This window comes from Coloeus monedula (genome assembly GCF_965178545.1).
Source record: "Coloeus monedula genome assembly, chromosome: 29".
Classification (NCBI taxonomy): domain Eukaryota; kingdom Metazoa; phylum Chordata; class Aves; order Passeriformes; family Corvidae; genus Coloeus; species Coloeus monedula.
The window spans coordinates 1,424,318-1,450,052 of record NC_138809.1 but is presented as its reverse complement, the minus strand read 5'-3'; the positions used below and the strand labels follow the sequence as shown (position 1 = coordinate 1,450,052).

Here is a 25,735-nt window from a genome sequence, read left to right as displayed (position 1 = left end):
CGCACTGGTAGGTGCCACTCTCAGTGACAACGAATCGGTCGGGTCCCTTCTGCCACCAGCGCTGCCCATCCTTGTACCAGGTGGTGGCAGCGGCGGTGCCCGAGCCCTGGCAGGTCAGTGTCACCCGGTCCCACAGCACCGGCGGTGTCCAGGGGGGCTCCACGAGGAGCTGGGTGGTCTGGGCATCTGCGGGTGACAGGGGACACCAGCCTGCCAGGGCCAGCGCGGGATGGGGACAGCGGGGCGGGGACGTGGCATCCCCCCGAGGACTCACCAGCGAGGCCGAGGGTCTGAGCTGGAAGGGAGAAAGGACAGGGCTGGGTGGCTCTGTGGGGCAAGTGGCACCCAGGGGACTGGGTGTGGGGCTGTCCCCAAACTGTCCCCAAACTGTCCCCATGGGGACACCGGTTCTCGTGAGAAAGTGCTCAGGAATGGTCCCCAACAGGTCTGGAGAGGCTGGGGGATGTGTCTGTGTCACAGCTGTCCATGTGCCACATCCGTGTGGCATGGAAGCCCCAGGGTTTGGGACAGTGCAGCCACCTCGAGCTGAGGCAGGACACGGGGACAGTGAACACCCTGGAAGTGGGGACACCGTAGACCCCCTGTGCTGGCACAGGTCACCCCCAGCAGCCCCACGGCACCTGTCCCCCATGGGCCATCCACACAGTGCTTTTCCCCTTGTCCCTGTCCCTGCATCCCTGTGCCCCTGGCCCTGTCCCCACAGCTGCCCCAGTCCCAGTGTGCCTGTCATGATATCCTTGTCCCCAGATCTCAGTCGCCCCATTCCGGTCCTCCTGTTCCTGTCCCCACAGCCACGCCACAACCCCCATCACTCCATGGTCCACCCCCATGCTCGGGCTCTGCTGGCCTTGGGGACCTCAGGGCACCCCGCAGACCCCCTCTGCCCCCTCCCCACCGCTCTCTGCCTCACCCGGGCCCATCCCCGGGGCGTCAGGTCCGTGCCCAGGGCACTCACCCCACAGGAGCAGCACCACCTTCCCGGCCATCCTGGTGTCCCCGGCCACCCGGGCTGGCTGTCACACGCTGCCGGGGCCACCTGTCCCCTGAGTGGAGGCTCTTTGGCCAAAGAGGAAGGAAGAGAGGTCAGGTCTGTACCCATGTGCTGGTGGCCCTTGGTGGGGGCAGGGTGGAGACAGGCTGGGGACATAGAGGGACATGTTGGGACATGGTGGGGACATGAGACTTGGGAGTCCCAGGAATGGGGGCTCCAGGAATGTGGGGAGCTCAGGATGGATTTCCAGAGGAACAGGGGGGCCCAGGGATGGGGATCCTGGGGAATGGGGGTCCCCACTGGTGGGGGGACCAGGGATGGGGGTCCCAGGGAATATGGGCCCCATGGATTTGGGGTCATGGGATGAAGATCCCAGGGGTGGAGGGTCCTGAGGGACTGGAGAGCCCATGGGATGGGGTCAAGGAGAGGTGGGTGCTGGGCAATGGAGGCTCTGGGAAATGGGCGGCCTGGGATGGGGGTCCCCAGGAGAGGGACATTAGGGAATGAGCTCCCATGGTTGTGGTTCCTAGAGGAATGGGGGTCCCAGGCATGGGCAGTGCCTGGGTGGGCTCGTGGGTCACAGCTCCTTCACTGGGTGCCTCAGATTTTGGGTGAGGCAGACAAAAGCAGAGACTCCCGTAGTGTTGGTGGTCTGTGGGGAACACCACGGGGTTCTCACGGAGCTCCGGCTCTGTGCTCCCCAACCTGACACTTTTTCTTCTCTTTGTTTCTATTTTTCTTCTTTACCTCACTTTTGTGCACTCCCCCTCCCAGTTCATAGCTCGGCGATCCTGGGGAGCTCCTGAGCAGGGAAGGGGTACGGGGGACCCTGTTCAGGGGGAATAGGGGGTGTGGATGTGCAGAGAGGGGTGGGGGCGCAGTGGGGGATGGGGGTGTCTAGCTGTGCCCCACAACACTTTCTCTCTCTGGCAGCAGAAGGAAGAGGCCCTTTGTGCTGAGAGTCAGAGGGGGGGCGGATTCTGACCTGGGGGGGGCACATCCAGAGGGGTCCTGTCCTGGGGAGGGTCCCTGTTCTGTTCCGGGGGTGACATATCTTTGATGAGGGGTTCCTCATTCTGGGGAGTGGCGGTTCCAGAAGTGTCCCTGCACGTTCTGGGGGGTGTGCCTGTCCCAGGGGTGGCACATCCTGGGGACCCCCGTCAATCCAAGTTTGGGGCCACGCCACGCCAGAGCCCCACTGCGCAGGGATGGGCATTGGCCAGCCCTGCTCTGGCCAGCCCCAGGGGCAGCCAGGACCTGAGGGTCCCCCCCACCCCCTGGGCTTTGACTCTCGCAGCTTTAGAGCTGCTGCAAGGTGAGAATTGCGTGGGGGAAAAGGCGTGGCTGTGGTTTGCTCAGCCCGGCGAGAAGCACAAAAGCCAAGGGGAGCCCAAGCAGTGGCTCTGCGAGCGAGGGCCTTTGATGGTTTGCAGAGCAGGGCTGGCTGGAAAGCGCCCCTGCAGGGGCAGCTGCGAGGGAAGCAGCCCGGAAATGCAGCAATGCATCATTTTGTCCCTCTGCCCAAGGCACTGAGGGAGCCCCAAAACTCAGGCAAATCCCACAAGGATCTGCTCAGCACCCTGAGCAGGACCCTCCTCCTTCCTGGCTCAAACCTGCCGCCCTTTGGAAGCTCCTGGAAAGAATATTTGGGTTCTGGCTGCAGCTGACGGACATGAGGGAGAAGTGTGGAAATATCGAGCAGTGGCTCCACACGTGGATCTGGGGAACAGGGGGTGGGAGCAGGAGCAGGGAGTGCCCAGGCAGGGGAATTCAGAGTAGGATGGAGTGGATTTACCAGGGAATCAGACCCTGAGGGACACACGGGCATTTCCACAGCTTCCTGTGCACTGCTCCCAGGATGGACAGAGTCGTTCCCTTTTGGCAGCAGAAGCCATGGGAAGTCAATCAAGTCTCAGGGTGGCAATGAGAAAAACGGGAAGAGTTCCTAAATATGGCCCCAGAAAAGCCATCCTTGTGGGCTGGGTTGCTGCCCAGCAGACAGGGAACAATCCCATGCACCTGTTGGACACTCAGGGAGATTTCCCACTCCGTGTTATCCACAGGCAAACGCGGCTGTGGGATGCACCAATGGGCTCCTAAGAGAAACCAAAAAGTCTCATTTCTCTGTGATTTGTTTGGGTTTTTATTGTAAGAGACTTGTTTGGAGACCAACGATTAAAAGGATTCTATAAACCAGAGCATTTTGTAAGAGTGTCGGTTTGATTTTGGCTGAGTTGATTTATCTTTACTGGGAAAAAATTGGTGTGGGAAAAGCTTTTTGCCTTTATCCTGTGGATGTAGGATTTTGTCTCAACGCATTGGGAATGAGGGGAATTCAACCAAATTGAGCCTGGCAGTTACCATTGTCAGGGGCAGGGTGTGACAGGGAGCACCTGAATTTGGGGCACCCTGGAGGTCACATTGCCCCAGCGGGAATGCTCAGGGCCCTACAGGAGAGGGGTCCCCAGGATGTGAAACCTCTGGGGCAGGAATCCCCAGGACATGGCACCCCCAGAACGAGGACCCACCTGAGATAAGAGCCAGGTGTCACCACAGCAGAGGAGCCCTTTTCCCCCAGGACAGGACCCCTCTGGATGTGCCCCCCCAGGTCAGAACCCGGCCCTCGTCTGACTCTCAGCACAAATGGCCTCTTCCTTCTGCTGCCGGAGAGAGAAAGTGAGAGTGTGGGGGGGCACAGCCAGACACCCCCATCCCCCACTGACCCCCACCCCTCCCTGCGCCCCTCCACCCCCTATTCCCCCTGAACAGGGTGCCCCAACCCGTTCCCTGCTCAGGAGCTCCCCAGGATCACTGAGCCGCACACTGGGGAGTGAGGCAGCGTGGCCCAAACGTGAGGAAATGAAGGACAAAAGAGAAATAAAGAGGAAAAAGCCAAAGGGTGGGGGGACACAGAACCGGAGCTACCCAGGACCCCCCTGTGATGCCGCCCCAGGTAATGAGCGCCCTGGGGGGGCCGTTCTGGGCCCTGAGTCACCCCAAAATCTGAGGCACCCCGTGAAGGAGCTGTGACCCACGAGTCCCCCCAGCCACTGCCCATCCCTGGGACACCCATTCCCCTGGGAACCCGACCGTGGCAGCCCCATTCCCTGTGTCCCCCTTTTCTAGGAGCCCCATCCTGGGTCTCCTGTTGCCCAGCATCTTCATCCCCTTCCCCCCAACCCCTTTGCCCCCATTCCCTCAGGAACCCCCATCTGAGTACCCCCCGACACATGGGGACCCCCATTCCCCTGACAGACACTCCCTGTCACTTCCCCTCTCTCCCCATTCCCCTGGGACACCCATCCTGAGATCCCCACATGCCCTGAGCCCCCCACTCCTGGGAACACCATGTCCCACCATGTCCCCAGCCTGTCCCCTGCTGTGTCTCCACCCTGCCCCCACCCTGCCCCCACCAAGGGTCACCAACACGTGGGGGCGAAACGCGACATCGCTTCCTGCCCACCAGCCAGGGGACAGGTGGCCCCGGCAGCGTGTGACAGCCAGCCCGGGTGGCCGGGGACTCCGGGATGGCTGGGAAGGTGGCGCTGCTCCTGTGGGGTGAGTGCCCCGGGCACGGGCCTGACGGCCCGGGGATGGGCCCTGGTGAGGCAGAGAGCGGTGGGGAGGGTGCACAGGGAGCACAGGGGGTGCCCTGAGGTCCCCAAGGGCAGCAGAGCCCGAGCATGGGCATGGACCCCATAAAGGTGACCGGAGTCGTGGGGTGATTGTTTGGGGACAGCCCCACACTCCGCGCCTCGGGTGCCGCTGTCCCCACGGTGCCACCCCCACCCAGCCCTGTCCCTTCTCCCTTCCAGCCCGGACCCTCGGCCTCGCTGGTGAGTCCTCGGGGGGATGCCACGTCCCCGCCCCGCTGTCCCCATCCCGCCCTGGCCCTGGCAGGCTGGTGTCCCCTGTCACCCGCAGGCGCCCAGACCACCCAGCTCCTCGTGCAGCCCCCCTGGACGCCGCCGGTGCTGTGGGACCGGGTGACACTGACCTGCCAGGGCTCGGGCACCGCTGGTGCCACCACCTGGTACAAGGACGGGCAGCCCTGGCGGCTGCAGGGACCCGACCGATTCGTTGTCACCGACAGTGGCACCTACCAGTGTGACAGACCCGGCACCGGGCGCAGCCCCCCCGTGAGCGTCTCCAATGGTGAGGGGGGGTGGGTGTGCCCGGCCTGGCACCCGCGGGGTCCCCGAGGGCTCTGGGTGGGCTCCGCTCCATGGGTCACCCCCCTGGTGTGACGAGAGCCGGTCCCCTGCACACGGGGACATCCCAGAGCATGCCAGGGCGACCGGAGCCCCGTGTTGGAATTGGGGACCCCTGGTGCGCTGGCTGTGACCCAATCGGCGCAACCCGGTGCCATCGGGACCCCACGGATGCCCGCGATGTGATGGGATCCCCCGTCCCCCAGCCTGGCTGGTGCTGCAGGTGCCGGCGCGGGTGCTGCTGGAGGGGGACACGGTGACACTGCGCTGCTGGGGCGGGCAGGACAATCCGGTGGCTTCGGTGTCCTTCTACCGCGAGGAGAAACAACTGCAGCGGTTCCGCGATGGGACCGAGCTGTCCCTGTCCCCTCTGCAGCTGCAGGACAGTGGCCGCTACCGCTGCAGGGGCTTGGTGAACTCCGAGGTGTCATCGGAGTGGAAGGAGTCGGTGTCGGCGCCGGTGACAGTGACAGTGCACGGTGAGCACCCCACAGCCGCCACCCTGACACCCCGACACCCCCACAGCCCCTGCCCAATGGACTTGCGGTCACATCCTCCCCCTCATCTCCTTTCCTGTCATCCCTGTGCCGGTGCTGGAGGGTCCCCCCAAGCCCTCCGAGGAGTCCCCCCTCAATCTCAGCTGCCTCAGCACCCCCAGTCTCCTACGGCCCCGAGCCCCCCTCCTGCACCTCTTCTACCGGCACGGGCGGTTGGTGGGGGGCCCGCAGGGGTCCCCGCAGCTCCTGCTGCCCGCCGTGGGGGTCTCCCACTCGGGGAATTACAGCTGCCAGGTGCGCTCCGAGCAGGGGCCGTGCGGAAGAGCAGCGCCCGGCTCCGCGTCACGGTGCGCAGCGAGTGCGGGGATGGGTGCGGGGAGCCCCGACAGTCGCCACGGGTCCCCCAGTCCTGCCTGAAACCCTCCCTGGGTCCGCCATCACTGCCCCAGTCCCGTTCATCCCTCCCTGGGTCCACCTTACCCCTCCCTCCATCCTTTCCCCAGTCCCTTCCCAAGTGCCCCCATTGCTGCCCCAGGTCCCTCCACCCCTCACTGGATCCCCTTCCTGGGCCCATCTGCTCCCTCTCTGAGGTCCCCCAATGTTCCCCAAGTCCCACCATCCATCTCCCTGTCCCCTCACCACTTCCAGGAGTTCTCCCACACCCCCCTCCAGGTCTCCCGTCCATCAATCCTCCCTCCTTTCCTGGGGCCCCTCTCTCTCACTGAGTTCCCCTCCTACTGCCCCTTTTTCTCTTTCTCCTCCTGTGTCCCCTCCCGCAGGGGTCCCGCTCTCAGGGGTGTCCGTGTCGGCGCAGCCCCCCGGGGCACAGGTGGCACTGAGGGACCGCCTGGTGCTGAGCTGCACCGTGGCCGTGGGGAAAGGTCCCCTGTCCTTCTCCTGGCACCTGGGGGGCTTGTGGGCACCGCTGGGCACCGGCCCCCACCTGGAGCTGCGCCACGTTGGGGACAATGACAGCGGCCACTACCAGTGCAGGGCCAGCAACGGGGACAGCGTGGCCGAGAGTGTCCCCCTGAATGTCACCGTCCTGGGTGAGCGGAACCTCAGGAATGGGGTGACCCCACCCACCACATCCCCATCCCCCCTGGCCAGGTGCCAGCCCCGTCTGTGTCTCCACAGTGCCCGTGGCCAATGCCACCATCAGCCCCGGTGCCCTGGCACAGCCAGTGCGTGCAGGTGACCCCGTGACCCTGCGCTGCTCGGTGTAGGTGGGCTCAGCCCCTGTCACCTTCACCTGGCTGCACAACGGCTGCGAGGTGGCCCGGAGTCCCCTCCTGGAGCTCGGCGACATCCATGTGGGACATTCCAGCACCTACCAGTGCGTGGCCACCAACCAGCTGGGACAGGACGGGCACCGCGTGTTCCAGACGCTCAGCCCCGAGCTGGCACTGACGGTGACACCGTGTGGACACTGGGACACAGGTGGGCTCACTCGGGGTCACAGGGGGGTGCAGAACCCCCAGGGTTCTAGGTGACCTCGGTTTGACCCCCTCTCTGTCCCCAGCAGTGGCCGCAGGGGTTGCCGGGTCCCTCCTGTTCCCGGTCCTGCTTGTGGGTGTCACTGGGGGCTGTCACTGCTGGCAGCACCTGGGTGGGTGACAAGAGGAGGATAGGGGTCCCAGGGAGAGGTAGGAAGCTCCCAGATTTGGGGAGCAGTAGGGGAGCACTCACAGCCTCCCACAATTGTGAACCCACTGGGGGTCCTGGGGGATTTGGGGCAGTGCTGGAGGGTCTTACAGGGATGCTGGGGGTTCTTTCAGGGGTCCTGGGAGATTTTTAGGGGGTCCCTCTTCCTCCTGAGCTTTGGGTTCTTGAGGCTGAGCTGGTCAGGTGCACCGGGGAGGTCCATGAATTCTGGGGGGGGGGGGGGGCTCCAGGGATGCTCAGGGGTGCTGAGCAGAGCTGAGAGTCCTGTAGGGGTTCAGGATTCCTGTGTGGGGTCAGGGACACAGGGACCCCACAATCACCTCCCCTCTTTCCTTTGCAGCCACCAGGAAGCACCAGAAAAGGTGAGTGGGGGGCTCTAGCCACAATCCCCCCCTTATCACCCCCCCACAACTCTCCATCCCCTCCCACACATCGTCTTTATCCCCACAGGGCCACCAAGGAGCCCCTGGCCCCCCCAGAGGGTGGGGAGGTTCTGTACACCCTCGTCGTGAGCACCAAACGGGGCGTGAGTACAGGGGTGGGAGGGAGACGCGCGGCCAGCAGGGGGCGCTGCAAGGATCACGCACGGCCAGCAGGGGGCGCTGCAGGGATCACTCACAGCCAGCAGGGGGCGCTGCAGGGATCACGCGCGGCCAGCAGGGGGCGCTGCAGGGATCACTCACAGCCAGCAGGGGGCGCTGCAGGGATCACTCACAGCCAGCAGGGGGCGCTGCAGGGATCACGCGCGGCCAGCAGGGGGCGCTGCAGGGATCACTCACAGCCAGCAGGGGGCGCCCCGGTGCGAGCTCGAACCCCTCAGGGGCGATGGCGGCCTCGGACGGGAGGGAGGAGGGGAAATCGCTCCTTTTGCAAACTCACGGGCACCAATCGGTCCCGGCACCACCAGCGGCAGCGGGCAGAAGCGGCCAAGGCAGCAGCTTCGATCGTAGTGCCCAATGGCAGCGTAGCAGTGTCCCGGGGCCAGGCACACACCCTGCGTACCACCCGCGACCGCTCTCCCCGATCCCGAAGGGAAGGAAGGCAGCACCCACTCCCAGCCCAGTCTCGGGTCCACAATACCCATAAACGCCCAGCTTTTCACTCCCTTTTCATCCTTCAGCCCCGCCACAGCAGCTTTGGGAATGCTGAATTCCCCACGGATGTTCAGCAAAGCAGGTGCTCGATGCTGAGTCTGCCAGGGCTCCTCAGGGGGCTCCACAGCACGTTTGGAATTCCTGCTCTTCCTGGGCCACTGCTGGTCCTGACACAGCAGCCGCAGGAGGAGGAGGAGGATGAGGAGGAGGAGCAGAGGAGAGCCACAGCCCCGAGGGCTCTGCAGCTGCAGCTGCAGCACAGGGACAGCGCGGGCTGGGAGCAGTGGCTTGGGAGGTCAAAGCGGGGCTGAATTGGAGCTGCTTGGGCCAATGCCCGCGTTGTGCTCTGGGTGCTGCAGACCCTTAATGAGGTGCTGCAATTAGACCTGGAGTTCCTAAAGTTCAGCCGTGCTCCTAAAGCATCCCTGTGCACAAACACACGGCTCCGCTGCCTCTTGCGAGTGTTTTGGGATCCTGAGGCAGCACTGGACACAATTTGAGGGACAGGTGCCCTCAGCTGTGGCCTGAAGGAGCTGTTTTGGCTGCCGGGAAGGTTGTGTGGTGCTCACTGCTGGTGTTGGGGATGATTGAGCACCTCTGCCATGTGGCCGGTGCTTGGCGCTGGGCGGCCGGGAAGGCCGAGCTGGAGCAGTGGCTGAGGCGGGAGCAGCTGGAGCAGGCGGCCCACAGGAGCAGCAGCTGGCCACGCCGGTGGAGCAGGAGCGCCGGGAATTCCGCAGGGTGCTCAGGTGAGGCACAGGGGGTCGGGGGGCACTGGGTGGGAGGGGCCGGGATGGAGGGACCGGGAGCCCACAGGGGAGCCCCGAGGGGGGAGGACCAAAATGGCCGAGGGGAGACACCGGGACGGTGGGGGAGCAGAGACCCCGGCGTGGTGCCTGAGGAAAGGAGGGACGGCAATGGTGGTCCCAGAGCACTGGGAAGGGGCCCGGCTGCCATCGAGCTGCGGGTGCCGGGACTGTCACGGGGTGTCCGAAGCGACTGTGACAGCGCCTCCGAAGCCGCTGTCGCGATGTGTGGGGACCGACTGTTGCCATGGCAACGCCTCCCACAGATCCTGGAACTAGAGGCGTGTGCTGGAACAGGCCAGAGTAGTGGGCCTGGAGCCGTCCTGAGCTGGGAAGGGCAAATCCAAGGCATGGCAGAAATACAGCTGCAGCAGCCCAGAGGAGCCAGAGGGCTGGGAGAGGAACAGCCCTGCAGGCAGCGAGTGCAGGAGGAGGGAGTGGCACGAGGGGCTGCAGGTGCTGGAGCAGGTATTTCAGGGAGCCCAAAGGGCATTGTTGGGCTTTGGCAGAGCTGCTGTGGAGACAGAGGCAATTCCACAGCTCAATCCCTGGCCTGGGCTCTCCCACCACCCTTCTGCTGTGGGGCTGCTGAGGGTGCACGAACAACAGGGACCTACGGCCACCACAACAGGGCCCCGTTGGCAACACGGCACCGACCAGGACTGCGGGAGCCCATCCCTGGGATGAGCCATGACCTGGAGAGCTGGGAGTGCTCAGGCAGACCTGCTGAGCCTTCAAGAGCCCCACATGGCCAGAGCATGAGTCCAGTGGAGAGTGGCCACTGACAGGGACTGGGGGGGCCTGAACCAAGTGCCAGCCCCACTGAGAGCGGCTGTACCAGACATGCCCGAACTCCAGGGCGAGCTGGAGTCCAAGACAGCCAAGTGGTGCCAGCATGGACATTGGCAATGCCTTTGTCCCCATTCCTGTGGCAGCAGAGGGCAGGCATCAGTTTGCCCTGACCTGGAGGGGCGTCCAGAGCCCCTGGAACTGACTGGAAACACAGCCCCACCCGGTGCCACGGACTGATCCCGACTGCCCTGGGAAAGGGGGAGGCTCGGGAACACCCCCAGGGCCTTGGTGACATCATGGTGTGGGGCAGCACGGCAGAGGAGGGTTTGGGAAAGGGGCCAAGAGAATCCAGAGCCCCCCAGTGCCCCTTTAGTGGCCCCAGAATCACATCTTGTTGTCCCTGATGTCACTGGGTTCCCACAGCCGTGTGTGGGCTCCTGGCAGCTCTGCATAGGTCACCTGGAGGTCCTGGGGTGGGGTGGTGCAGAGGGATTCTTTGAGAGATACTGGTTGTGGGTACCTGGGTGGGGGGGTGACACCCATGGGTGACGTGTCCCCATCCCTCCCCTGTACTCACCCCCTGCCCACCCAGCGCCTACAATGTGGGTGTACAGCACCTCCCCCTCTTGCCAGGGGCCTGGAGGCTCCGGGGGGGCCCTGCAGGACAAAAGGGGTGTGAAGGGTATATGCAGAGGAGGGAAAAGGCTGTCCATGGCCACAGCCCCCCACTCACCTGTCCTGGGGCTTCCTGGCTGCTGCAAGGAAAGGTGGGGGGATGACTGTGGGGTCCCCAGGGCTCCTGAACCCTCCTTGGACCCTGGGTCATCCAACCCCCCATAGGACTCCTGATTCCATCCAGGACCTCCAAACACCCCCAAAGCCCCCAGAACCCTGAACCACCCCAGTACCGCTGACTTCCCTGTGACCTCTGAGCTCCCACAAGCCCAAGCTCGGCAGGGAGATCCACCCCACCCAACTCCCCCCAGAATCCCTGAAGAGCCCTCAACATCCCTGTAAAACCCTCCAAGACCACCTCAAAGACCCCAGCAGCTCCCAGTGCCACCCCAGTATTCCTCAAGGTCCCCCCTCCGGGATGATCCAGGAGTCCCTGAAGACCCCTCCAAAGATCCCAGCAGTCAGAGCCAAGGTCACTGGGGCTCAGTCCCCACCATGGCAGGGGCTGTGGGTGCCCCCCATGCCCCCCCAGTCTTGGAGCCTCTCTCCAAACCAAGGAGCCCCATCCACCCCCATTGTCACCCACCCTTGTGTTGCCACCACTGACAGCTCATGGTGACTCCCAGCAGCAGGACCAGGAACAACAGGGACCCAGCAACCCCTGCAGCCACTGCTGGGGAATGAGGGGTTCTGTGCGTGCTTCCACCTGGAGACAGAAGGTCCTCATCACCCAGGACTGTGACCCACGGTGGCAGCGGCTGTCACGCAGAGTGGGTTGGGATGGGGATGTGATGGATGGGATGGGTGAGATGGGGGCTGCTGTGACTCGTGGGCCCCCCATCCCCGCACTCACTGCGCACCGTGACGTGGAGCCGGGCGCTGCTCTTCCCCACGGCCCCCGCTCGGAGCGCACCTGGCAGCTGTAATTCCCCGAGTGGGAGACCCCCACGGTGGGTAGCAGGAGCTGCGGGGACCCCTGCGGGCCCCCCACCAACCGCCCATCCGGGTAGAAGAGGTGCAGAAGGGGGGCTCGGGGCCGCAGGGGGCTGGGGGTGCTGAGGCAGCTGAGATTCAGAGGGGGGACCCCTCAGTGGGCTCAGGGGGACCCTCCAGCACCAGCACCGGGAACAGCTCTGGGAAGGAGATGGGGTGGGGGCGGTCATCCCGATCCAGCAGGGGAGGGGATGCTGAGGTGAGGGATTGTGGGGATCTCACTGTGCAGTATCAGCAGGGGGACGCGGTGATGCACAACCTGCTGGGGATGAGAGTGGGGGTATCAGAGTATTTGGGGTGGCGGCCGTGGGGATGCTCACCGTGCAGTGTCACAGTCACTGGCACTGACTCCAGCCGGTTGGTTCCCATCTGGCAATTGCAGCGGTAGCGGCCACCGTGGTGCAGCTGCAGGGGGGACAGGGACAACTCTGTCCCATTGAGGGGCCCCCCACAGATCCTTCTCCTTGTACTAAAATCGCACCCCGGTGACTGACTTGTTCTGCCAGCCCCGGCAGCGCAGTGACACCGTGTCCCCCTCCAGCAGCGCCCGTGCCGGCACCTGCAGCACCAGCCGGTCTGTGGGACAGGGGGATCCCGTCACACTGAGGGGATCGAGACAGGTCCCAGGTGGGTCCCCACGGCACTGGGGACCTCTGGGGGGAGTCTCCATTGCCGGGAGGATCCCAGGGACACCAGGGGTAACCCCATGGCACAGTTGTTGCCATGAGGGTCCCATTGCACTGGGATGCACTGGGGTGCACTGGGATGCTCTGGGATGTCCCGGTATGCAGGGGACAGGCTCTCGCCACATGAGGGGTGTGAAGACACCCACGGAGTGGAGCCCACCCTGAACATTTCTGATCCCCCCTCACCATTGGAGACGCTCACGGGGGGGCTCAGCCCCGTGCTGGGTCTGTGACACTGGTAGGTGCCACTGTCGGTGACAACGAATCGGTCGGGTCCCTGCAGCTGCCAGCGCTGCCCGTCCTTGTACCAGGTGGTGGCAGCGGCGGTGGCCGAGCCCTGGCAGGTCAGTGTCACCCGGTCCCACAGCACCGGCGGCGTCCAGGGGGGCTGCACGAGGAGCTGGGTGGTCTGGGCGCCTGCGGGTGACAGGGGACACCAGCCTGCCAGGGCCAGCGCGGGATGGGGACAGCGGGGCGGGGACGTGGCATCCCCCCGAGGACTCACCAGCGAGGCCGAGGGTCTGGGCTGGAAGGGAGAAGGGACAGGGCTGGGTGTGGGTGGCACCGTGGGGACAGCGGCACCCAGGGCACACGGAGTGTGGGGCTGTCCCCAAACTGTCCCCACGGGGTCACTGGTTTAGCACAGAGGTCTTGAGGACAGGGACACCTCTGTCACCCTGGGCTGAGGCAGGACATGGGGACACTGCGGACGCCCCATGCTTGGACAAGTCACCTCCACCCACCCCACAGCACCTGTCCCCACGGCCACATCCCCACGGCCCTCTGCCCATGATCCCATCCCAATGGCACCTGGCCTCGTGGCCCATCCTGATGGTGCTTGGCCCTTGTCCCTGCCCCTGCATCCCTGTCCCCCTGGCCCTGTCCCCACAGCTGCCCCAGCCCCAAGGTTCCTTTTGCTACATCCCACTCCCACCATTCCTGTCCCCCTCTTCCTGTCCCCACAGCCACCCCACGACTCCGGTCACATTTAAGGGCTCCATGCCCATGCTCGGGCTCTGCTGGCCTTGGGGACCTCAGGGCACCCCGAAGCCCCCCTCTGCCCCCTCCCCACCGCTCTCTGCCTCACCAGGGCCCATCCCCCGGGCATCAGGCCCGTGCCCGGGGCATTCACCCCACAGGAGCAGCGCCACCTTCCCGGCCATCCTGCTGTCCCCAGCCAACCAGGCTGGCTGTCACATGCTGCCGGGGCCACCTGTCCCCTGCGTGGAGGCTCTTTGGCCAAAGAGGAAGGAAGAGAGGTCAGGTCTGTACCCATGTGCTGGTGGCCCTTGGTGGGGGCAGGGTGGAGACAGGCTGGGGACATAGAGGGACATGGTGGGACATGGTGGGGACATGAGACTTGGGAGTCCCAGGAATGGGGGCTCCAGGAATGTGGGGAGCTCAGGATGGATTTCCAGAGGAACAGGGGGCCCCAGGGATGGGGATCCTGGGGAATGGGGGTCCCCACTGGTGGGGGGACCAGGGATGGGGGTCCCAGGGAATATGGGTCCCACAGATTTGGGGTCATGGAATGAAGATCCCAGGGGTGGAGGGTCCTGAGGGACTGGAGAGCCCATGGGATGGGGTCAAGGAGAGGGGGGTGCTGGGCAATGGAGGCTCTGGGAAATGGGTGGCCTGGGATGGGGGTCCCCAGGAGAGGGGACTTAGGGAATAAGGTCCCATGGTTGTGGTTCCTAGAGGAACGGGGGTCCCAGGCATGGGCAGTGCTTTGGTGGGCTCGTGGGTCACAGCTCCTTCACTGGGTGCCTCAGATTTTGGGTGAGGCAGACAAAAGCAGAGACTTCCGTAGTGTTGGATGTCTGTGGGGAACACCATGGGGTTCTCACGGAGCTCCGGTTCTGTGCTCCCCACCCTGGCAATTTTTCTTCTCTTTGTTTCTACTTTTTCTTCTTTACCTCACTTTTGTGCACTCCCCCTCCCAGTTCATGGCTCGGCGATCCTGGGGAGCTTCTGAGCAGGGAACGGGTTGGGGAGACCCTGTGTAGGGGGAATAGGGGGTGCAGGGGCTCAGAGAGGGGTGGGGGGGCAGTGGGGGATGGCGGTGTCTGGCTGTGCCCCCCAACACTTTCACTTTCTCTCTCCGGCAGCAGAAGGAAGAGGCCGTTTGTGCTGAGAGTCAGACGGGGGCGAGTTCTGACCTGGGGGGGCACTGGGGCACGAATCCCCAGGACGTGGCACCCCCAGAACGAGGACCCGCCTGGGACAAGACCCAGGTGTCACCACAGCAGAGGAGCCCTTTTCCCCCAGGACAGGACCCCTCTGGATGTGCCCCCCCAGGGCAGAACCCGGCCCCGTCTGACTCTCAGCACAAATGGCCTCTTCCTTCTGCTGCCCGAGAGAGAAAGTGAAAATGTTGGGGGGCACAGCCAGACACCCCCATCCCCCACTGCCCCCCCACCACTCCCTGCACCCCTCCACCCCTCTTTCCCCCTGCACAGGGTCCCCCCAACCCGTTCCCTGCTCAGGAGCTCCCCAGGATCACTGAGCCGCACACTGGGGGGTGAGGCAGCGTGGCCCAAACGTGAGGAAATGAAGGACAAAACAGAAATAGAGGAAAAAGCCAAAGGGTGGGGGGGACACAGAACCGGAGCTACCCAGGACCCCCCTGTGATGCCACCCCAGGTAATGAGTGCCCCGGGGAGGCCGTGCTGGGCTTTGAGTCACCCCAAAATCTGAGGCACCCGGTGAAGGAGCTGCGACCCACGAGCCCCCCCAGGCACTGCCCATCCCTGGGACCCCCATTCCCCTGGGAACCCGACCGTGGCAGCCCCATTCCCTGTGTCCCCCTTTTCTCCGAGCCCCATCCTGGGTCTCCTGTTGCCCAGCATCTCCATCCCCTTCCCCCCACTCCCTTCGCCCCATTCCCTCAGGACCCTCATCCCCAGCACCCCCTAACACATGGGGACCCCATTCCCCAGACAGACACTCCCTGTCACTTCCCCTCTCTCCCCATTCCCCTGGGACACCCATCCTGAGATCCCCACATGCCCTGAGCCCCCACTCCTGGGAACACCATGTCCCACCATGGCCCCAGCCTGTCCCCTGCTGTGTCTCCACCCTACCCCCACCCTGCAACACCCTGCCCCCACCAAGGGCCACCAACACGTGGGGGCGAGACGTGACCTCGCTTCCTGCCCGCCACCCAGGGGACAGGTGGCCCCGGCAGCGTGTGACAGCCAGCCCGGGTGGCCGGGGACAGCGGGATGGCCGGGAAGGTGATGCTGCTCCTGTGGGGTGAGTGCCCCGGGCACGGGCCTGACGCCCCGGGGATGGGCCCTGGTGAGGCAGAGAGCGGTGGGGAGGGGGCAGAGGGGGACTGCGGGGTGCCCTGAGGTCCCCAAGGCCAGCAGAGCCCGAGCATGGGCATGGACGCCTTAAATGTGACCTGAGTCATGGGGTGGCTGTGGGGGACAGGAATGGGGACAGGAATGGGGGGGACAGGAATGGAGGGAGTGGGATGTAGCAAACGGAAAGTTGGGGCTGGGGCAGCTGTGGGGACAGGGCCAGGGGGACAGGGATGCAGGGACAAGGGCCAAGCACCATCAGGATGGGCCACGGGGCCAGGTGCCATTGGGATAGGATCATGGGCAGAGGGCCGCGGGGATGTGGCCATGGGGACAGGTGCTGTGGGGTGGGTGGAGGTGACTTGTAGAAGCATGGGGTGTCCACAGTGTCCCCATGTCCTGCCTCAGCCCAGGGTGACAGAGGTGTCCCTGTCCTCAAGACCTCTGTGCTAAACCGGTGACCCCGTGGGGACAGTTTGGGGACAGCCCCACACTCCGTGCCCCGGGTGCCGCTGTCCCCACGGTGCTACCCCCACCCAGCCCTGTCCCTTCTCCCTTCCAGCCCAGACCCTCGGCCTCGCTGGTGAGTCTTCGGGGGGATGCCACGTCCCCGCCCCGCTGTCCCCATCCCGCCCTGGCCCTGGCAGGCTGGTGTCCCCTGTCACCCGCAGGCACCCAGACCACCCAGCTCCTCGTGGATCCCGCCTGGATGCCACCGGTGCTGTGGGACCGGGTGACACTGACCTGCCAGGGCTCGGGCACTGCCGCTGCCACCACCTGGTACAAGGACGGGCAGCGCTGGCGGCTGCAGGGACCCGACCGATTCCTTGTCACCGACAGTGGCACCTACCAGTGCGACAGACCCGGCACCGGGCGCAGCCCCACCGTGAGCATCTCCAATGGTGAGGAGGGTTGGGTGTCCCCAGCCTGGCACCCGCGGGGTCCCCGAGGGCTCTGGGTGGGCTCCGCTCCATGGGTCAACCCCCCTGGTGTGACGAGAGCCGGTCCCCTGCACACAGGGACATCCCAGAGCATCCCAGGGCGAGCGGAGCCCCGTGTTGGAATTGGGGACCCCTGGTGTGCTGGGGGTGACCCAATGCCTTCGTCCCGGTGCCATCGGGACCCCATGGAACCCCACGGTGTGACCGGACCGCCCCTGTCCCCCAGACCGGCTGGTGCTGCAGGTGCCGGCACGGGCGCTGCTGGAGGGGGACACGGTGACACTGCGCTGCCGCGGCTGGCAGGACAACCCAGTGACCTCGGTGTCCTTCTACCACGAAGAGAAACAACTGCAGCTGTTCCGCGATGGGACCGAGCTGTCCCTGTCCCCTCTGCGGCTGCAGGACAGTGGCCGCTACCGCTGCAGGGGCTGGGTGGAATCCAGCCTGTCCCGGGGGCGGAAGGAGTCGGTGTCGGCGCCGGTGACAGTGACAGTGCGCGGTGAGCACCCCACAGCCGCCACCCTGACACCCCCACACCCCCACACCTCAGCACCCCCACAGCCCCTTCACAGCAGGCTCGGGATCACGCTCCCCCCACCCCATCTCCTTCCCAGAGCCGTTCCCGGTGCTGGTGCTGGAGGGTCCCCCCGAGCCCACCCAGGAGTCCCCCCTGAATCTCAGCTGCCTCAGCGCCCCCAGCCCCCTGCGGCCCCGAGCCCCCCTCCTGCACCTCTTCTACCGGCACGGGCGGTTGGTGGGGGGCCCGCAGGGGTCCCCGCAGCTCCTGCTGCCCGCCGTGGGGGTCTCCCACTCGGGGAATTACAGCTGCCAGGTGCGCTCCGAGCGGGGGCCGTGGGGAAGAGCAGCGCCCGGCTCCAAGTCACGGTGCGCAGGGATGGGCGCGGGGAGCCCCGACAATGACCGCGGGTCCCCCAGTCCTTCCTGGGGACACCCAGCCCTCCATGACCCCTTCTCGAGGTCCCCCATCACTCCCATCTGCCCCTTTATCACTCACCGGGTCCCCTCACCCCTCCCTAAGAACACCTCTCCCTCACTTAGGTCCCTCCATGGTCCACAGTTCCTGTCCATGTCTGGCTCCACAAAACCTTCCCTGTGGTTCCCTCCAATCCTCTCCAGGTTGCCACTCCATGAACCTCCCTGGGGTCCCTTCCACCCCTTCCGATCTTCCCCCCCATCTCTTGGCCCCCTTCTTCCTCAATGGGGTCTCACCACCCCTCCCTGACCCTCTCCCACCCTGAGTCCTTCACTGGTCCCTGGTGTCGCCCACCCCTCCCAGGTCCCCCATTCCCTTTCTATCCCTCCCGCAGGGGTCCCGCTCTCAGGGGTGTCCGTGTCGGCGCAGCCCCCCGGGGCACAGGTGGTACTGGGGGACCACCTGGTGCTGAGCTGCGCGGTGTCCACGGGGACAGGTCCCCTGTCCTTCTCCTGGCACCGGGGGGACTCGTGGGCACCGCTGGGCACCGGCCCCCGCCTGGAGCTGCGCCACGTTGGGGACAATGACAGCGGCCCCTACCAGTGCCAGGCCAGCAACGGGCACAGTGTGGCTGAGAGTGTCCCCCTGAATGTCACCGTCCTGGGTGAGCGGAACCCTCAGGAATGGGGTGACCCCACCCACCACATCCCCATCTACCCTGGCCAGGTTTCAGCCCCATCTGTGTCCCCGCAGTGCCCGTGGCCAATGCCACCATCAGCCCCGGTGCCCTGGCACAGCCGGTGCGCGCAGGTGACCCCGTGACCCTGCGCTGCTCGGTGCAGGTGGGCTCAGCCCCTGTCACCTTCACCTGGCTGCACAACGGCCGCGAGGTGGCCCGGGGTCCCCTCCTGGAGCTCGGCGACGTCCATGTGGGACAATCCGGCACCTACCAGTGCGTGGCCACCAACCAGCTGGGACAGGACGGGCACCGCGTGTTCCGGGCGCTCAGCCCCGAGCTGGCACTGACGGTGACACCGCGGGGACACTGGGACACAGGTGGGCTCACTCGGGGTCATTGGGATTGCAGCATCCCCGCAGTGACAGCTGACCCTGATGTGTCCCCCTCTGTCCCCAGCAGTGGCTGCAGGGGTTGCCGGGTCCCTGCTGTTCCTGGTCCTGCTCATGGGTGTCATTGTGTGCTGGCACCGGTGGCATCGCCTGGGTGGGTGACAATGGGGCCAACGGGGGCCCTGGGGAGCTGGGAGGCCACCGAGAATGTGGGGATGATGGGGCAGCACCCACAGCCCCTGACTTGGGCAGAGCTGAGCGCCCAGTGACCTTTTCCTGAAAGAACCCCCAGCATCCCTGCACCACCCTCCAACACCATCCTAAATCCTCAAGGACAGTGTTGGAGGGTGGTGCAGGGATGCGGGGGGTTCTTTCAGGAATCCAGGGGCAGTTTGGAGGGTGCCCATCCCTGCCAGCCTTGGGGCTCTGGGGGCATCAGGACATGGGGCTCTGGTGTGGTTCAGAGGTTTTGGGGGTCTCCAGGAATGCTGGGGGTGTCCTGGGGAAAATTGAGAGCCCTGTGGGGGGTGAGGATTCCCAAGGGTGGTCAGGGCCTTGGAGACCCCAAAGTCACCCCCTCCCCTTTCCTTTGCAGCCTCCAGGAAGCACCAGGAAAGGTGAGTGGGGGGCTCCAGCCATGAGCCCCCTTTTCCCCAGCCCCCAAGACCTCCCATCCCCTCTCACACATCCCCCCATCCCTGCAGGGCTCCCCCGGAGCCCCCGGCCCCCCCGGAGGAGGGGGAGGTGCTGTACACCCACGTCACAGGGACGAAGCGGATGCAGGGTGAGTACGGGGTGGGACACACACAGGGACACGTCACCCACGGGGGGTATCACACAGATGCCACAGCCAGGGTCTCCTGCAGGGCCCACCCGCACCGCTCCGCCCCAGGATACCCAAGTGACCTACGCCGAGCTGCCGGGACCCCACGGGCGACCGCGGGCACCCAGTGACATCTACGGGAATGTGCTGGGACACTGAGGGCGCAAGAGGACACTGGAGGAGCCGACTGACTTCTGCCGGGGCCAAAATGCAGCTTTTTGCTGAAACTGGGAGAAATGGTGTTTCTTTGTTCAGCTATGCCCTGCTTTAGGAACAGGATTCTCCAATTTCCTGCTTCTACTAAAAACCTTTCTCTCCCCGTCCGGCTGCGGAGGGCAGTGAGAGAGAGGCTTTGGTGGGTGCGGGGCATCCGGGCAGCGTCAGCCCACGGCAAGGCAGGAAGGAGGAGGGTCCCGCTCAGGGTGCTGAGCAGATCCTTGTGGCATTTGCCTGAGTTTTGGGGCTCCCTCAGTGCCTTTGGCAGAGGCACAAAATGATGCATTGCTGCATTTCCGGGCTGCTTCCCTCGCAGCTGCCCCTGCAGGGGCGCTTTCCAGCCAGCCCTGCTCTGCAAACCATCAAAGGCCCTCGCTTGCAGAGCCACTGCTTGGGCTCCCCTTGGCTTTTGTGCTTCTCACAGGCCTGAGCAAATCACAGCCACGCCTTTTCCCCCACACAATTCTCACCTTGCAGCAGCTCTAAAGCTGCGAGAGTCAAAGCCCAGGGGGCGGGGGGGACCCTCAGGTCCTGGCTGCCCCTGGGGCTGGCCAGAGCAGGGCTGGCCAATGCCCATCCCTGCGCAGTGGGGCTGTGGTGTGGCCTGGCCTCACACTTGGATGGCCACTGGCTGCACGCAGGAGTTTGGGAGCTGCTTCCTGCCTGGGGCTCCATTCCCAAGCTGCTCTTGCCGCCTCAGATCCTGCAGGGGATGAATGAGAATGGAGAAGTCTGGAATAGGTTTTCTTCCAAAACCAATAAACCCAAAGTGTCCCAACCTCTAAGGACAGAAACCCCATGGCAGGGGGGGAATGTGGGGATAGGGGTGGTGTAGCCCCACAACAGCTTCACACGCCCCCCCCCTCCCCCCGATTTGCAGGGTCCCAGCCCTGTGGCATCAAACTGGGGCCAGATTCGCCACTTCCAGGGGAAAATACCTGCAGTTTTCACAGTGCTGCAGCGGAGGGGGCAGGTTGGTCCTCGGGTGTTGTGGGCAGAGGAGCGGACGGCCACGAGCGTTCCAGCCTGGTTCCCAGCACTGAGACCCTGAAGGAGGTGTGGGGGCTGGCTTTGGAGGTTTTTAGGGTTTCCTCCCCTAATGACACCCAGCCCCTCTCACCCCCTGCTGTCCCCCCCAGCGGGGCTTCTTACTCGCGCAAGAGTCTTGGAGGGGTGTGGGATTGGAGGGACAGGCTGCACCTTAGGGGCTCCCAAAGGGGAATTTGGGGTTCCCAAATGGGGGGGAACTGTCAAATGGGGGAGTAGAGGGGACAGAGTACCCCCCAGATTGGGCCACGCCAGAGGTCACAGTGCCCCAAGGAGGTCCAGAGAATGGGGATCCTGAGGAGGGGGAGTCACAATGGATGGGTCTTCTGGGGAATGGGGGTCCCATGGGTGGGGGAAGAAAGGGATGAGGCTCCCAGGAGAATGTGGGCTCCAGGGATTTGGTGTCATGGGATGCTGGTCCCAGGGACAGGGCTGGCTGGGGAATGCAGGGTCCTGTGGGCCTCTGGATCCTGGGGCAATGGGGAACAATAGGATGGGATCAAGGGTAGGGGAGTGGTGGGGAATGGAGATCCTAGGAAATGGGAGTCCTGGCATGGTGGTCCCAAGGAGGGGGGACATAAGGAATGGTGGTCCCATGGTTTGGTTCTATGGCGAATGGGGGTCCAAAGGACTGGGAGCGGTTGGGTGGCATGTGGGTCACAGCTCCTTCACTGGGTGCCTCAAATTTTGGGGTGACCCAGGGCCCAGCACACCCCCCCCCATAAGAATGTCCCCATGGTGCTCCAAGTCTGCTACACTGCCCTCACCCAGGGCTTTTTCCTCTCTTTATTCAATTTTTTCCCTTATTTTCCTCACTATTGCACCACTCCCTCCGCCCCAGTTTCTGGCTTGGCAATCCTGGAGGTGCAGGGGCTGCAGAGAGGAGGGGGAGGGGGGCTGTGGGGAATGGGGGTTTTTGGCCGTGCTCCCCAACACTTTCACTTTCTCTCTCCGGCAGCAGAAGGAAGAGGCCGTTTGTGCTGAGAGTCAGACGGGGGGTGGGTTCTGACCTGCGGGGGCACATCCAGAGGGGTCCTGTCCTGGGGGTTCCCTGTTTTGGGGCTGACACATCCTGGGAGTGTCCTGTCCCAGGGCTGCCCCATCCCGGCCAGGGGGGTCCTGTCCTGGGGGATGGTGGTGCTGGGGCGGTCTCTGGACACATTCCTGGGGGGGGGGCCCTCTCCCAGTGGTGGCACATCCTGGGGAGCCCTGTGCAGGGGGAGTCCTGCTGGCTCCCACTGTCCCCAGCTGCCCCTCCTTTTTAGGGTGTTGGAGGTCAGCATTTTTCCTTTTGTTTTCTTTCTCTCCAAGAATTTTCTCCCATTTGTTGTTAAGAGACAATAAGGACCATACTTTAGAGAGACAAGGAAGTGGCCAAGGTGTGGGGAAGAGCTGCAGCTGGCTGAAGCCTCTTAGCCAGTGGAGCTTTTCTCTTGGGAAGGGCAGAGATACCGAGAGATTTTGGCTTGGGGGTGAGGGGTGGGCTTAGCTCCAGCTCTCTCTTGGTCTGGGGATCAGAGGGAACAGTCGAGCTGCTGCTCAGTGCAGGGAGAATTCAGAGTCCAGCCCTGTCCTGCTTCTCCCTTAAAGTGGGTGAGCCTTTGCTCGGAAGAGCAGCTGTTGAACTGCGACCTTATTAACAGCGGACCCCACTGGAAAAGGACCCTCACCATCTGCTTGGGTGCCTCCGGGGAAAACCTGGGGTCCCGAGCCCCTCCCTCTCCGAGGGAGTGTCTCCCAGCTGCGTTCGGGAGCCGGGCTGCTGCTGCCAGCCCCGCCGTTTTTCTGCCACTTCTCTGGTTTTTTTCACTACACTCTAACCCAGCACCGCCTGCCTGCCGGGACACCCCGCAGCTCCTGCTACAGCTGCGGAGCTTCTGTTGCAATTTGTTTTGCCACTCCGGGCTCCACTGGCCTATGCCGCCCCTGCTGCCGCTCCCAGGTTCCTGCTGCAGCCCCTTTCGCCATCCCGAGGGGCACCGGGCCTGGCTGCCCTTGGGGGTTTGTAAAGGAAGCCGCTTTTCCATCCCTCCCGCCGGCTGCGCCGCCATCGCCGCGTGAGGGAGAGACAGGGCCGAGCTCGCGCCACAGCGCCCCCTGCTGGCGGGCGGGGGGAATCACCGCACCTGCCGCGCCCGGCCAGGAGCCACCAGTGCCCCTGGCGGCCTCGAGCAGAACTGCAGCGAGGGGAACGGGCCCACAGCGAGAGAGGCACCAGCACCGGGTCTGGTACCGGCACCGGGTCTGGTACCGGCACCGAGGTCTGGTACTGGGACTGGCACTGGTCTGGTCCTGGCGCTGCGGTCTGGTGCTGGCACTGAGGTCTGGTTCCAGCGCCGGGTCTGGTCCTGCCACCAGGTTCTGGTTCTTTCACCGGGTTCTGGCTCTGGCACCGAAGTCTGGTTCTGGCACCGGGGTCTGGTCTTGGGACCGGGTTCTGGTTGTGGCACTGGGTTTGTGGTCCTGGCACCGGGTTCTGTTTTTTTCGGTGGATTCTGGTTTTTTCATCGGGTTCTGGTTCCGGCACCGCGTCTGGTGCTGGCACTGGGGTCTGGTTCTGGCACTGGGTTCTGGTTCTTTCATCAGGTTCTGGTTCTGGCACCAGGTTTGTGGTTCTGGCACCGGGTTTGTGGTTCTGGCTCTGAATTCTGGTTCTGGCACTGGGTTCTGGTCCTGGCCCCGGGATCTGGTTCTGGCACAGGGTTGTAATTCTGGCCCTGGGTTCTGGTTCTGCTTGCTGTTGCTGCCATTGTTGTTGCTTTGCCCTGTTGTACATATATACACTCACTAGTCAAGAACTGTTATTCCTGTTCCCATATCTTGGCCTGAAAGCCCCATAATTTCACAGTTGCAATAATTCGGAGGATAGGGGGTCATAGTCTCCATCCCAAAGGAGGTTCCCACCTTCCTGGGCAGACATGTGTCTTTCAAACCAAGACATAGTGGCAGCCCAACATTGGAGAATCCCGTTCCTAAAGCCCATCAGAGCCAAACAAGCAAACAGCATTTCTGCCAGTTTAACCAAAAAGATGCATTTTTGTCCCAGGAGGACAGAACCAGGTCCTGTGCCCCCTTGGAACTGGCAGGGGGGACGGTAAGCAACTTGTTGTACTGGGAGCACTGGGAAGGGGATTGCAGAGCCGCTGGGAGCATGGGGGTTGAGAGGAACCAATCTGATTTTCATTTATGCCTCAACATATGTTACACATGAAGTGGAAAATTACTCTAGGGGGTCTACACGTCATGGGAAGCCTGTCCCAGGGAGGCTTCAGATGGCAGCCAATCAGGGGAGAGAAAGCTTCCATGATGGGGCTGTGAGTGACCCCACACTGGCCGGTGGGACAGATGCCCGGAGGCCTGGAAAAATGCCCGGGAAAAAATGCCCAGGAAATTGGGCTGTGGGAGGAACCTTAGCACATAAAAGCAGTTAATTCACACAGGAGCCATTTTACTTTGGGTTTCTTGGAGGGATCAGGGGCTTGCTCAGAGGGTCAGCTTGGCCTTCCTCCCCTGCGCCAGTTTGGCCAAATTTAGAATGACATCCTCTGAGAGAAGGCAGGTTCCAAACCACCCCTCCCCCACCAGGTTTGGAAATAAACACTTTTTCCTCAAAGTGTTGGGGTTTTAGGAGCTCGCCTGGTTTTTTGTTCTTTGTCTTTTGTTTTGGTTTTTTTTCTGTTAAAGGAATTCCCCCATGCATTTTGCTAGGGGAACAAATGGCTGGGTATTTCAGAAAAACAAAAGAGCTCGCTGCTCTTTTTGTTTCACCGGGGTATGTGGGCAGTCGGTCTTGGCGTTCTGACAGAGAGGGAAGCTGCTTTCTTCAGCCACTTTTCCTTCTGTCAGAGAAGCCCCGGGATCCCAAGCCTGCCGTCCCTTCCCCACTGGGAGCCGGGCTGTGGCCGCCCTGCCCCACCGTTAATTCGAGCCTTTGCTACGTTGAATCCCTGCTCACCCTGCCTCCCCAGACCTCCGGGGTGTACCCCGTTTGGATACATCTTGTCTGCCACCCAGGATCTGTGCTTGTCCCTGCCCCTCCAGCCTGCCTTTCCAGCCTGCTGTTCCCACGGGTCCAGCTGGACACCGGGATCGGCTGCCCAGGGGTTTGTGAAGCTTCTTTGTTCCATCCCTCCTGGGATCCCAGGCCACCAGTGCCGCGTGCTCCCCGAGCTCGCTCCGGAGCGCCCCCTGCAGCCGCGGGGGAACCATCGCACCTGCCCTGCTCACCAGGAGCCGCCAGCGCCCCTGCCGCCTGCACCGCCTGCACCAGCCTCGGCCGCCGCTGTGTTTCCCGCGTTGCCTGCGTTGCAACCAGCGTGCCGCACCAGCCCACGGCAGTACCAACCCGCAGTACCAGCCCATGGCAGCCGGCCCGCAGCAGCCGGCCCGCAGCCGTTTTTTGCCAGCAACAGAGACGTGCTGCCACAGCTGCTTGGCAATCACCACCGGCTGCTCGCAAAAGTCACGCAGGCTCACCGAGGACGCTCAGGACGCGCTGCATCTGCCGAGTCGACAGAGCCCCCGGGGTTCTTGCAGTAACGCTGTGCCTGTCTTCTGTTTCTCTCTCTGTCTCTCTTTTCCCCTCTCTACTCTCTTTGCTATCCCCCTTCGCTAAGAACACTCACCCTCCTTCATCAAGAAACAGTTCTCAGATACAACATTGCCGTGTTTGCGCTTCATTTTTGTCCAAGAAATGTATCAAAAAGGATCCTCCCCGACTCCCCCTTTTGCAGCAGGATGAGATAGGGGTAGTGGGAGGGGGAATGTGGAAGCCCTGGGTGTACTGGGAGCACTGTGGGGAGAGAATGAGGAAGTCACTGGGGGTACTGGGAGCACTCCGATAGGGGCTGGGGAGTCCCTGCAGGTACTGAAAAGGGGATGGGGGAGCCCCTGGGGGTACTGGGAGAGGGAATGGGGAGCTCTGGGTGGCCTGTGCAGCCACCCCCTGACTCACGACCACGTCCCTTGGA

General features: G+C 63.7%; 1 pseudogene across 1 annotated transcript; it reads left to right on the top strand.

Annotated features, from left to right (window-relative positions):
- The first annotated feature begins 16,335 nt into the window (after positions 1 to 16,335).
- Positions 16,336 to 19,661, top strand: LOC309583071 (low affinity immunoglobulin gamma Fc region receptor II-like; annotated as a pseudogene). The gene is made up of 4 exons: positions 16,336 to 16,638; positions 16,904 to 17,176; positions 18,750 to 18,833; positions 19,546 to 19,661. The product of its transcript is annotated as a low affinity immunoglobulin gamma Fc region receptor II-like (transcript).
- Positions 19,662 to 25,735: the final 6,074 nt, after the last annotated feature.